Source organism: Stenella coeruleoalba (genome assembly GCF_951394435.1).
Source record: "Stenella coeruleoalba genome assembly, chromosome: 2".
In the NCBI taxonomy this organism is placed as follows: Eukaryota; Metazoa; Chordata; class Mammalia; order Artiodactyla; family Delphinidae; genus Stenella; species Stenella coeruleoalba.
In genome coordinates, this window is record NC_137147.1 from 71179478 (window position 1) to 71192233 (window position 12756).

The window sequence follows — 12756 nt, forward strand, 5'->3', positions numbered from 1 at the left end:
CACATTCCTAGGCTTCTTGTCCTCTGTGGGCATCTTTAAAGTCAGCAACATTGGATCAAGTCCTTTTCATGTTACTGCCTCTCTGGTTCTCCCCTTTCTGGCTCCCTCTGTCACTTATGCTTTGTAGTTACATTGGGTCCACAAGGATGGTCCAGGACAGTCTCCGCATCCTGAGGTTAGTTGATTAGCAAACTTAAATCTATCTGCAATCTTAATTCCCCTTTGCCTAGAAACATAGCATATTCACAGGTTATGAGGATCAAGATGCAGATGTCTTCAGGGGGTCATTATTCTGACTACCTTACCTAGGAAAATACTAAAATATTCCAAGAAAAATAAGACTACCAAATAATGTGTGTAAAATTAGCCCAACACATCTGTATCTCAGAAGAATATAATTTTGTGGTAGCTGTTTTTACTAGTTTTGGTGGCTTTTTCTCTTCAAACTTAAAGACTCTTCTGGACGGTTAAATTTGCTGAAACCTGACCATAAGATCAGAGAGGTAGAGGTTGCTCTATATCAGTTTTTATACCGGAGCGATTTCTGAGGAATGTACTATATGCTCAGATAGTAAAAGGATTATTCCAAATATTCAAACAATGAATAACAAATTACTGGTAGATGTCAGTGTTCTTAAGTCCCTCTATGATGTCTAGTTTGTGGCATTTTGAAGTTATAAGTACCAGGGTCAATAAGGATCTTCAGGTTGTCTCTAAATTCGTATCCACTTTCTCAGAGAAGCAGGCATCAAGAAGGATTTTGTTTTTGCTAGATTCTACTCCAGGGTTGAGGTGGGAGCAGAAGAAGTTTATACATCTATTGAATTGAACTGCATTGTAATCAGCTGTTCAACGTTTTGTAGTGTACTTGAAGGCAGGAGTTGTGACTTGTTCAACTCGATTTCCCAATCTTGAGGTGAGTCCTAAGTAAGTTTCTGATCTGAAAGGGTAGTAGGTATAATCGTCTTTAACAAGGGGCATTGGTTGGGAAGATCATAGGGTATACCAGGGTAGCCTTGAAGGGACAGCTCTATGATAAACCAATTTGACCTTAGTGAACAAGCCTGGGATCTTGCAACACATGGATTCAGACCTAGGCAGCTGCAGGACTAGGTCTCAGCTGGATCTCACCTTGAGCCACCTAAGTGGCCCTGATAATGGTATGGGTATATGTGAATTAAATGTGGCTAAATGACATCATTTTAAATATAGATGGTGTAGCATTGTGTAAAGTGCTAATTTTGAGTCAGATAGAGCAGGGCTTGAGGCATTATTAGGCTGTGCCATTTTATTGTCTCTGTGCCGCAAGGCTTTCCTCAGGCTTGGGAGACCTGCTACATTTGATCTGCACCCCAAGGAGTCTGAAGCCTCACCATGTCTGCTTTTCCTTCTTTTTCCTTCTCCTACAAGTAAAAAGTTTCATTATAAAGGCCTCCTTTCTGCCACTTACTCTTCCAGATTTGCTGCTTCTTTTTCATTCCAACACACATGAGCGTGCACACACACGTGCACACACACACATACACAAACCAGAGTTTATAATTTGATAGAGTATTACTCCAGAAGCAAGAATATTTCTAAGTATAAGAATCATAGAATATCAATTCCAGAAGGGTCTACCCTGGGTACACCTACACCTAACCTTTGCAGAATCCCACCCACTCACCTCATTGCAGTGTCCTGGAGTCACAAGCCAAACTTGACAGTCTTTAGAGATCATTAGTTTTAGGATGTGATAAATTATTTTAAATACTGTAAGTTTTAGACAGCATCAGATATAGTCAGGAGTAGGAATAAATATCTCACTCATTTTTTTTTTTTTTTTTTTTTTTTTGCAGTATGCGGACCTCTCACTGTTGTGGCCTCTCCCATTGCGGAGCACAGGCTCCGGATGCGCAGGCTCAGCGGCCATGGCTCACGGGCCCAGCCGCTCCGCGGCATGTGGGATCCTCCCAGACCAGGGCACAAACCCGTGTCCCCTGCATCGGCAGGCGGACTCTCAACCACTGCGCCACCAGGGAAGCCCGCGAGTTAAGTTTTACTGGGGGCAAAATGAGGACTTGGGAGGGGGTCCTCAGGTAGCTCTGAGAAACTGCTCCAAGGAGGTAGGGGGGAAAGTCAGTATATATGTGATTGTGGTGAAGGGGGGAAACATGCAATCAAGCATATATATATATATATATATATATATATATATATGTATTTTTTTTTTTTTTTTTTTTTTTTCGGTACGCGGGCCTCTCACTGTGTGGCCTCTCCCGCCGCGGAGCACAGGCTCTGGACATGCAGGCTCAGCGGCCATGGCTCACGGGCCCAGCCGCTCCGCGGCATGTGAGATCCTCCTGGACCGGGGCACGAACCCGTGTCCCCCGCATCGACAGGCGGACTCCCAACCACTGCGGCACCAGGGAAGCCCCCCCACTCATTTTTGAGAAAATAAAAACTTGACAGAGGTTTGGCAGCCTTCAGAAGTCTTCAACTTCCTCTTTATTTTAGACATCTTCTTCCTGTTTATTTTAGAGAGAAAGTTTGGGAAAGCTTTAGAGCATGGATCTAAATTTCTCATTAATATGGAGGAAACTAAAGTGTAACCTAGGTTTAAAGCTCGGTTCTCCCAGCCCAGGCTCTCCCCTCTGAAGCATGCTGCCCAGTCCCAGAGACAGAAAGGTTGCTTCACTTTCCTTTTCAAGGTCCCGATTGTGTTCTGGGGAGAGTGACCTACCTGACCCCTATCATGATTAATGTGGTTTCTGAAGCATGAGATCTGATTATGACCCCATGTTGTTATATTTAATTACAAGTCTCATTACGGCCCTAGCCATAACACCATGTAGCCATCATTGCACTCACCTTTGCTGATCTGACTGCCTGAAGGTCCACCTTTATGATTTACTCTAAATTGTTTTAGAATCATAGACTTCTAGAGCTGGAAGGGAAGTTTGAGATCACAAAGTTCAATCCCCTCATTTTATGGATAAAATTACAGTGGCCCCAAAGAGAATAAGTCATCTTCCAAAGGTCACTTAGTAGATGTGGGATTGGAATGTGGGACATCTGATCCCCAAGCCAGCAGTGGTTCTCTCTATACCACACTGCCCTGCTGGGTACCACAGTTTATAACACCATCTCCTTACGCCCCTTACTCTGTATTATGTGACAGCTTCATAACTTGCACAGGTTATATGGTAATACTTTTCCCAATATAAAGTCACAAATGAAGTCAGAACTGAGGAGTATTTTGAGTTTTGAGTCAGAGAATGCTTGGTCAGATTATCCAGCCTGTTGGGCCTCAGTTTTAGTTTCATAATACATATGCAGACTAACCTACTCTCTATGAAGAAAGATATGTTTAAAGTGGTAGCTAAGTAAACATAAGTATTGTCAAACAAATACAAATCCAGACTTGGATAGGAGAGACTTTATTTGAAAAGACTATTGCAACAGGAAATGTTCAGACTATAAGGTCTGTAAGCATCTCAAAGGTCAGATAGAAAATGGCTTTTCTTTTACAGAAAGGAGTAAACAAGGCTAGAAAAACAGTGGGCCAGGGGCCTGGGAGGAGTGTATGGTGTACTTGGGCAGTTCATCAGGGAATGTTTGTCTTTGTGGTCAGCTGATTTTCAGGAGGGGTCCTTAAGGAGATGCTGGCTCAGGCTGAGGTTCAGGGTCTTGTCCAGCTGGAAGACGCCTGGAAGTTTGGATAAGTTAGCAAGTGTTTTGTCCAGACTGGTCTGTGGCAAAAACAGTTCAGATATTCACTTATAAGACAAAGAATGAGAATTTGGAGGGTCTGTGTCTAACTTTGTCACAGGTAAACAAGGAGGCCATCTGTGAGAATCTTCTCTAAGTCATATGGGGAAAGTTTTTTATTTTTTATTTTATTTTATTTTTTACAGTAAGCCATTTCCAGGAACACAACAAGGAGAGAGGGGACTTCTTGACCATAACTCTTTTCCAGGAGCACAGGGCTCAGGTAAAGTTCAGCATTAATGGTGCTTAGTGATTTCAGTAAAGCTTTCTCATATCACATGCCTGGCTTTCTGACTTCCTCCTTCCTTTTGGACAGGGGAACATGGTAGCGGGGATTGTGTTATATCAGAGAAAGTTAATTTACTAATCAGCACTTGACAGATCCTTCTTTGCCTTCTTAAAATGAGCCTAAACACCCACTTATGCTATGGAGTCTACATTAAGGGCATAAAGCATCCTCACTCCTTTTTTCTTCTCTTTATAAGCACTGAGTAATGCTTAGAATTGAATGGAGTAGGCAGGCTCTTTAGGGCTCAAACTTTTGGGTCCGTGAAGTACAGTGTGCAACTTGCATTGGCTTAGAAGCAGCCCAGGTACGAATAATAATTCCTAAGATCATGTGAACCTTCTTGTAAATGCTCTGCATCGAGCCCTATTGAATGTGAGGCTGCAGAGTTCTGTGCAGTCAGTTCCAGGGATAGGAGGGTGGATGGCAGGAGTCATTCCAATTCCCTAAGAGTTTCTTGCCAGCCAAGAAGGGAGGCTTAAAGCTTTCCACTGTTTCCAAACCTGCTCCTGAGAATTACATGGAGAACTTGCCAGCTATGTGAAATACTTGACCATTTTGCTATGATGCGAAACATGCTACAAAGAGGCAAGTGACTGCTGGAGGTCAGAATATAAGACAGTTTGTTCCATCTTGGATCAAGTCAGTCTTTGCCGTTTCTAAACCTCAAGATGGATAAGTAGTGTGCAAACTTAGTGACTCCATTGAGGTGGCCAGCAAAGTTCAACAGTAGCTGACTTTTTGTTCCCATGTTCATTGTGGAGAAAAAACAGGTTTTTTTCTTTTCTTCTTTTTTTTTTTTACTTTTACATAGTCTTACTGAGATTTTATTTTAAAAAACTAAATAAATCACTGCAGCCGAAGATAACCCAGAGACACAGATAATGAAAGTCAAACTTGTTCTGACACAGCATCTTTTGCTTAGGGATCCCATATCACCTTTCTAAATTCCTGGACAGTACAGAGGCACATGCTGAGCATTCTGGCAGGACCTTTCTTACCTGAAGGGTAAGTAGGTCACTGCCTATTACAGGGCTGGTTTGAAGGCCCTTGAAATTGCTCTTTCCCATGCCAGCCTGCAATTCTACCAGTAGATTTATTCTTTTGAATAAATCCTGTACTAAAACGCAGAGTAGCCTTGTGGGAGAAGACAGGTGAGAGAAATTAATCCATCACTAGTCTAATTGTGATTCCATTTTTTGGAGCTGGTTTGGATTCTGGACAGGGTGGAAGAGACTTTCTAGGCTAGTTGAGCAGGACGAAATGGCAAGGTTGGCTTGGGGGAATAGTACAGGGTAATCAGGCAACAATTCTCTCAGCTTCCCTCTGCACTTTCCTTCCAACTCTCTTTCAAATTTATCTCCGCCCCCAGAGGAAGGGAAGCTTTTCTCCATCTATTCTAGGCTAATCTCTTCACCTGCAGTGTCCATCACTTAGTCTCATCTGAGACCTTTCTTCATCACTCGTTATCTTGCTTTACTATAGATCCATTTCCTCCCTCTCCATTGATTCCTTCTCATCAGCTTACAAATTAGCACGTTTCTTTTCTTAAAAAAAAAAAAATTAATTAAACAAATACCTAACTTTTCAAACAAAAAAGCAAAACATACCTTACCACAAATTTCAACTACTTACAAACCTAGTTACTGTCCTATTTACCCTGATAGACAAGCTTTCTATTTTTAATTTTTTAAAATACAATTACTTTAATAATAAAACTTTTTTTTCATAATTTTCTCATTTTGTAACAGACTGAATAAGCATAGTCATGGACAGGCATTAACATGGAACTGACATTTGAGAACTAATGGTGTTAATTATGTTAAAAATGGAAGTGAAGGGAAAGAGGGCAATAATTAAAGAAGGCAGCAGGGTCAAGGGAAGATCATTGTCTATCTGCTGTTATTGGTTAAGCTGTACTATTAGGTACTATGATGAGCCACATATTTCTTCATATTTTTGGCAAGCACTACTTTGAATAATCATAAGATATTTGTTTTCAGGCATTCAATATATATATATTTTTATACATCTTTATTGGAGTATAACTACTTCACAGTGCTGTGTTAGTTTCTGTTGTACAACAAAGTTTATCAGCCATGTGCATACATATATCCCCATATCTCCTCCCTCTTGCGTCTCCCTCCCACCCTCCCTATTCCACCCCTCTAGATGGTCACAAAGCATTGAGCTGATCTCTCTGTGCTATACTGCTGCTTCCCATTAGCTATCTGTTTTACATTTGGTAGTGTATATATGTCAATGCTACTCTCACTTTGCCCCAGCTTCGTCTCTCTACTCTGTCCTCAAGTCCATTCTTCATGTCTGCATCTTTATTCCTGCCCTGCCACTAAGTTCATCAGTACCATTGTTTTTAGATTCCATATATATGCATTAACATATGGTATTTGTTTTTCTCTTTCTGACTTACTTCACTCTGTATGACAGACTCTAGGCCCAACTACCTCACTACAAATAACTCAGTTTTGTTTCTTTTTATGGCTGAGTAATATTCCATTGTGTATATGTGCCACATCTTCCTTATCCATTCATCCATGGATGGATGAGTCTCTAGGAATAAGACTCTTTACATTGCAAGTTGTCAAAAACCATAATATATCAATACTGAAAACAAATAAGAGTTTATTTTTTTTCACATAAAATATCTGGAGTTAGACTTTTACTGGTATTGGTCACTGATGTCATTAAGGATCATTTTACTATTCTGTCATCCTCAATGTGACAGCTTTTCATCTGTAGGTATGTCACCTCATGGTGCCAATACAGCTGCTGCAGCATCTGGTATCATAACTGAACTCAAATGGAGGAAGTGAGGATATGGCCAGTACTTCTCGCTCTCCGTAACTGTCCCCCTCCCCACTACTACCATAATTATTGTTATCTGGAAGATAAATATCTTTCCCAGAAGACCCACAGCATATTTCCCTTTAGAGCTCATTGCCCTGAAATGGTAATTCTTATTTGCAAAGGAGATTCAGAGAGTAGGTAGTGGTGTTTTAGCTTATAGTGTGGAGTTATGTAAAGGTAAAAAAAAAAAAAAATTGAGAATAGCTTCAATGTGGCTAAATAATGTCTACCACAGCATCTCTAGTTCCTCTTCTCCCAGTCATTTCTAACCCACTGAACTATATCTTCAGCCCCCATTACTCTGTGACCTGCTAATGTCATCAATATTCTTCTAAAGTATATCCAATGGACACTCTTTAGCTGGTGCTCCTTAAATTCTTTGTTGTGTTTCCACTCTTGGTGACCCCTTGTTGAACTCTCATAAATTTCCTCCTGCATTTCTGGTTGCTCATGTCTTTCTTGGTTTTTCTCTTCCTCCATTCACCTGTTAAATGTCAATTTCCTTGGGTTTTGTTCCTGGCCTCTTTTCTCTTCTTTCCACACGATCTACCCAGACTATCTCACATATGTCTAAGGCTTCCACCTGCATAGTAGTGATAACTAAAACTCTATTTTGAACTCAGATGTCTCCCTTGTGTCCCAGATCTACATACACAATTGCCTACCTTTACCTGAATTTTTAAGCCCGACCTTCCCCAAACAAATTTATTACATTCCTTAGAAAACACTCTGCTTCCTGTACTTCAAATTATTCATGATTCCCATCATCGTCCAATGAAAACAAGAAAACAGGGAGTAACTTGGACTCCTCATTCTCTCACACACCCTATGTTAGGTGGAAGTTTAAGTAGTATGTAGTCTACTGACTAAATGTTTTTTACATCCATTTCTTCCTTTCTATCCTCACTTCTGCCTTGGTTTAGTCTTTTATAATTTTCACCTGCACTACAGCCTTAACTTACTATCTGGTTTTCTTCTAGTCTTACCATTTACATTCTGTATTACACATTTCCACTAACGTTTTCCCCCAAACTTGACTTGAATCAAGTGACCTTCTGTATTAGCCAGGGCCTCCCTTCCCCGCCCCCATTGTCACTCCTGGCCTATAAAGGAGAGCAACCATGGAGTTTTCAAGGATAGAGCAGGTATTCTCTAATGTATTTCTCAATGCCTTAGGGAATGAGTGTCTTCTGGGTTCTCTTGTGGAATGTAGGTGTGGGGTAAGTGTGCAGATTGCACATAATACGTATCTCCTTAAGCCTTTGGACTCCCTTAAAGGCAGCCAAAGCTCATTAATGGCAGCTCACCATGGAATCTAAGTTTCAGCGAAGTTGCCAACTAAGCTATTAGAGGCGCCTCTAGCTGATGAGCTAACACATTAAATCCAATGTCTCTAGTACACACAGGTATATTAATTAATTCATCCTGATCTTGTGTTATCTTCCATTTTCCTTGGTCTAACACTTTTAGAATCGACTCCTACACATATTTTCCAGGTTTCTGCCAATGTACATAGCAAAGTCTTGCAACGTTTTGGTGTATAAGCTATTTTCTCCTGGGTCATAGTATGTACCTGTTCTCCATGAGACTTCATCCTAGTTGTGGGTCTAGTAGCAACAACATGGGGGTGGTTGTGGGGACTCTTGAGAAGAATGAGCATCTCTCTTGAGTGTATCTGCCCCGGGTGAGCTTATCACAGGGTTTTCAAGCAGAGGAAGGCTAATCTGCTCAAGCATTGTAAGGCAAGTTACTTTCATTGGCAAAGGAGACCCAGAGTGACTTGGGATTTAAGAATGTCAGTTTTATCTGGGTCCAACCAGATGTCTCTGAATTTTCAGGATCCCATACTTTCCCAGTCAATGCCCTGACATTCACATAAGAAACATATGTGGTTGTGAGTCAACTGTTGTTGTAAATTTAAAAACTGCACAATTAAATATTATATTCGTTTTTAGCAATAGCAGCTAATATCTATATTTAATAAGAGAATCTAGTTCTCAAACCTTGACTTAGGCTGAGAGTTAAAGTACCTCAACTCTTTATTTCCTTGCTGTAAGCATTCTAATGCACTCAGGAGAATCCATCCCACATCCCAGTCATTCTAGTCATCCTTGGATTATCGTCATAAGAGTCAAGTGCCACAGCCACTTGAGCTTATAAGGCACATACTTCAGTTGACATCTCATCACAATTATCAAGGTGATAGCTTGAGTAACTGTGATGACACTGCATGCCACAGATTACTACCATCCCACTTTGCATCCGCAAGGAGCTCAGCACTCAGCTGAAGCCCAGAGGCATGACCCAACCAACCTCAAATCCCATCTTTCTGGCTCTATCTCCTGGGATCTCTCCCACTACCAATTCTGAGTCATTTGGGATCTAAGCAGAAGATATAAACAACACAATAATTTGAACAAAAAGAGTTCAACATAAAGAATTATTAACTCTAGCAGGGGACTGGAGTAAGTGGACTGGCAGATATAAGGAGTACAGGGAGTAGCCACTGCCTGGAGGGCTGAAATAGAATTTTCAAGGTTGGAATGAATCTGTAAGAGTACCGTCATCCCAACAAGGCTGATATCTAGCCCTCACTGAAGAGGGTGTGAACATGGGCCAGGTAAGTTTGCTGAGAGCTTCTAATGATAGGACTCTCTGGAAAGCCATTTACTGGAATACCCAGAAGCCTACCATAAAAGTTTATCAGAATCTGGGAATAAAGCCCTTCCCCGTCCATGGTCTCGCCAGCATCCTCTGTGGATGAGCCGTAGGATCATGCCGGTTGTCAATGGAGAAATTTTCCAGTATCACAAGCAGGGCCATGAGGGGTAGATTTGGAGCCGAGTAGCAATAGGTTGATAATGGCACATCTGGATCTTCTCCTTCAGGATAATCTTCAGAATCCTTGGGATGACATAGAAGGATGGCATTATCTTCCAGCCATGTTAATCTTTTTGGACTCTCCTAAGAAGAGCCATACTCTTCCCTCCATGCCTTTGCATATGGTTTTCTCTCAATACCTTAACTCCCACATTGTCAACCTGGTCATCTCGTATGTGTCCTGCTGGGCTTGCTCAGGGAACACATTTTCAAAGAACCCTTTCAATAAGTACTAAGTAACTGTTGACTAAATAACCCCCACCTCATCCTGAGGCTGAACTGAGTGTTCCTCATCTATGATACCTTATGCATTCCCCTAGAATAGAATTAATGGAACCATATAATGGTGGGTGATCTTCTTTATTTCTCCTGTGATACTCTAAACTCACCAACGTCAAGAATTGGGTCTGGCTCATTTTCATAGTATCTGCACCTCACATCATGTCTGGGATACAGTGAACTCAGTGGATACAAAGAGAACTATAAAAAAGAGACAGTCCAGGGGCTTCCCTGGTGGCGCAGTGGTTGAGAGTCCGCCTGCTGATTCAGGGGACGCAGGTTCGTTCCCCGGTCCGGGAGGATCCCACATGCTGTGGAGTGGCTGGGCCCGTGAGCCGTGGCCGCTGAGCCTGCGCATCTGGAGCCTGTGCTCCGCAACGGAAGAGGCCACAACAGTGAGAGACCCGCATACCGAAAAAAAAAAAAAAGAGAGAGACAGCCCACGTTATTATTATCATTATTATTATTTTCAAAAAATAAAAATCTTGATGTAATATCAATGTAAATAAAAATCTTGATGTAATATCAATGTTTCCTTACAGAATATCAAGTCTTAAGAGAGAATAATGAATAATTTACTCAATGGCTAATTTGCCCATGCTGCTTTGAGATATAGTTTTTATCATGTCAAAAAATATTTTTAAAAATAAATAATATAAATCACTTTGGGGGACTTCCCTGGTGGCGCAGTGGTTAAGACTCCACACTCCCAATGCAGGGGACCTGGGTTTGATCCCTGGTCAGGGAACTAGATCCCACAGGCTACAACTAAGCGTTTTCATGCCACAACTAAGGAGCCTTCCTGCCACAACTAAGACCCGGTGCAACCAAATAAATAAAATAAATCACTTTGGGGATCTAAAAGTAGTTTATTTGCTGGAGTTAGTGATGTAAAATTTTATTTTAATTAAATAATTTTTGTGATGCTAGTAGGCAGGAGGCTAAGAAGAAATGTTTTATTTAACTACACAGATCCAAAACATTTCTCACATGAGTCTTTTTAATTGCTTTTTTTTTTTTTTCCGGTACATGGGCCTCTCACTGTTGTGGCCTCTCCCGTTACGGAGCACAGGCTCCGGATGCACAGGCTCAGCGGCATGGCTCACGGGTCTAGCTGCTCTGCGGCATGTGGGATCTTCCTGGACCGGGGCACGAACCCGTGTCCCCTGCATCGGCAGGCGGACTCTCAACCACTGCGCCACCAGGGAAGCCCTTAATTGCATTTTTAAAAGAAATCAATTTCACAGGGATGTTGTATATAGAGAACATTAAGAGAGAGAGAGAGAATTAGGGCGTAATTCAGACAATTGAATGCGTACTTTCTGAAGCCTCAGTCCTGAACCTCTTACATAATTCTCTTCAGTGTGTGGGATTTTCAAGTGTATTGAGGACATGGTGGAAAAAAGGTAATGTACCATTTCCAGTAACTGCCAAGTTTGGAGTTAGTAGTACTTTAACTATAAAGTCGCTGCAATGAACCACAGAGAACAGTCCATCCGTCCCAGGTAAATTGCGAGGTCAGTCAAAACACACCGATTGTTTAGCACCTTGAAAGGTTTAAGTTCATGAGAATTTTTCTGGAAACTTGTGAAATGGTGAGGGGTTTCAGAACATGTAGAACACACGGGCGAAAGCTGTTCTACCTTTTCTTCTTTTAAGAAGAAAAACCATGTGAAGAAATACTATGTGTGACTTAATGGTAGTGACAGAAGTGGTGAGGCATAATTCAGTTTAGGAAAGTTTTCCAAGTTTATAGCTCACTTTACATCTTTCCCAGAAGTTCAGATGTTCTGTGAAAAAAAAAAATTTTTTTTTGTAATTATTTAAAAGAATGTGAATGTGGTTGGCTATTTTCAACACAGAAGAAAAACAAATGATTATAGGCTGTTTTGAATATTGTCTGACCTGGCAAAGAGTTAGTTTCTGAAAATAATCCCAGCCCTAGTGCTTTCCAGTAAATAACTTGTAAAAGGAGAGCAACCCAAGCCCAATTTCTATTTATTTTATGTGATGGCTTAATAAGAGAGGAATTCCAGCTTTGCAATCTCCTGTGCTGTTCCTTCTATAGTCTTGTCCAGATGCTGATTGCAAACATCCTTCAGATTCTTTTTTTTTTTTTTGTAGCCATTTTTTTTTTTTTTTTTGGAGAAATATAATTGGGGGAGCAAATTCTCAAAGATAAAACTCAATAAGGGTAAGAAAAAACACAAGATAGTATTTTGCTTCAGCACTTCTCCTTCCTCACCCATATCACAAGAAAAAAAACATTGTCCTGAAATAAACAAGCAACATCAATGACAACTACCTTGGAGGATTCTGATTTCCTTCTCTGCTGTTCCTGCTTAGAGAGTTGCTTCTCTCCTTATAGTATTTTCTAATTTCTGCTGGCTTTAGAGATGTCTCTTTCTCTTTACCTCCAGGCCCTCTGTTCCCTGAGGCTTTCTTTGTGCTTTTTCAAGTCTCTATTGTTTCTCAGGCTCCTTTCCCCCACATCTAATCCTGGAGAGCTGTGACAGCCACTTGCATGTTTCAGAGTTTGTGTGAAATTCATCTGTGCTGTGGAAGGAAGCCCTTTTGCATTCTTCCTCCCTAGTTTGATATCTGAAAGGCAGAAACTGGAGAAAAGGGTTAAGCAGGATTCCCAATCGCAGTCACGGACGTCTATTGAGGTCTCACTGCGAGCCAGGCACTAT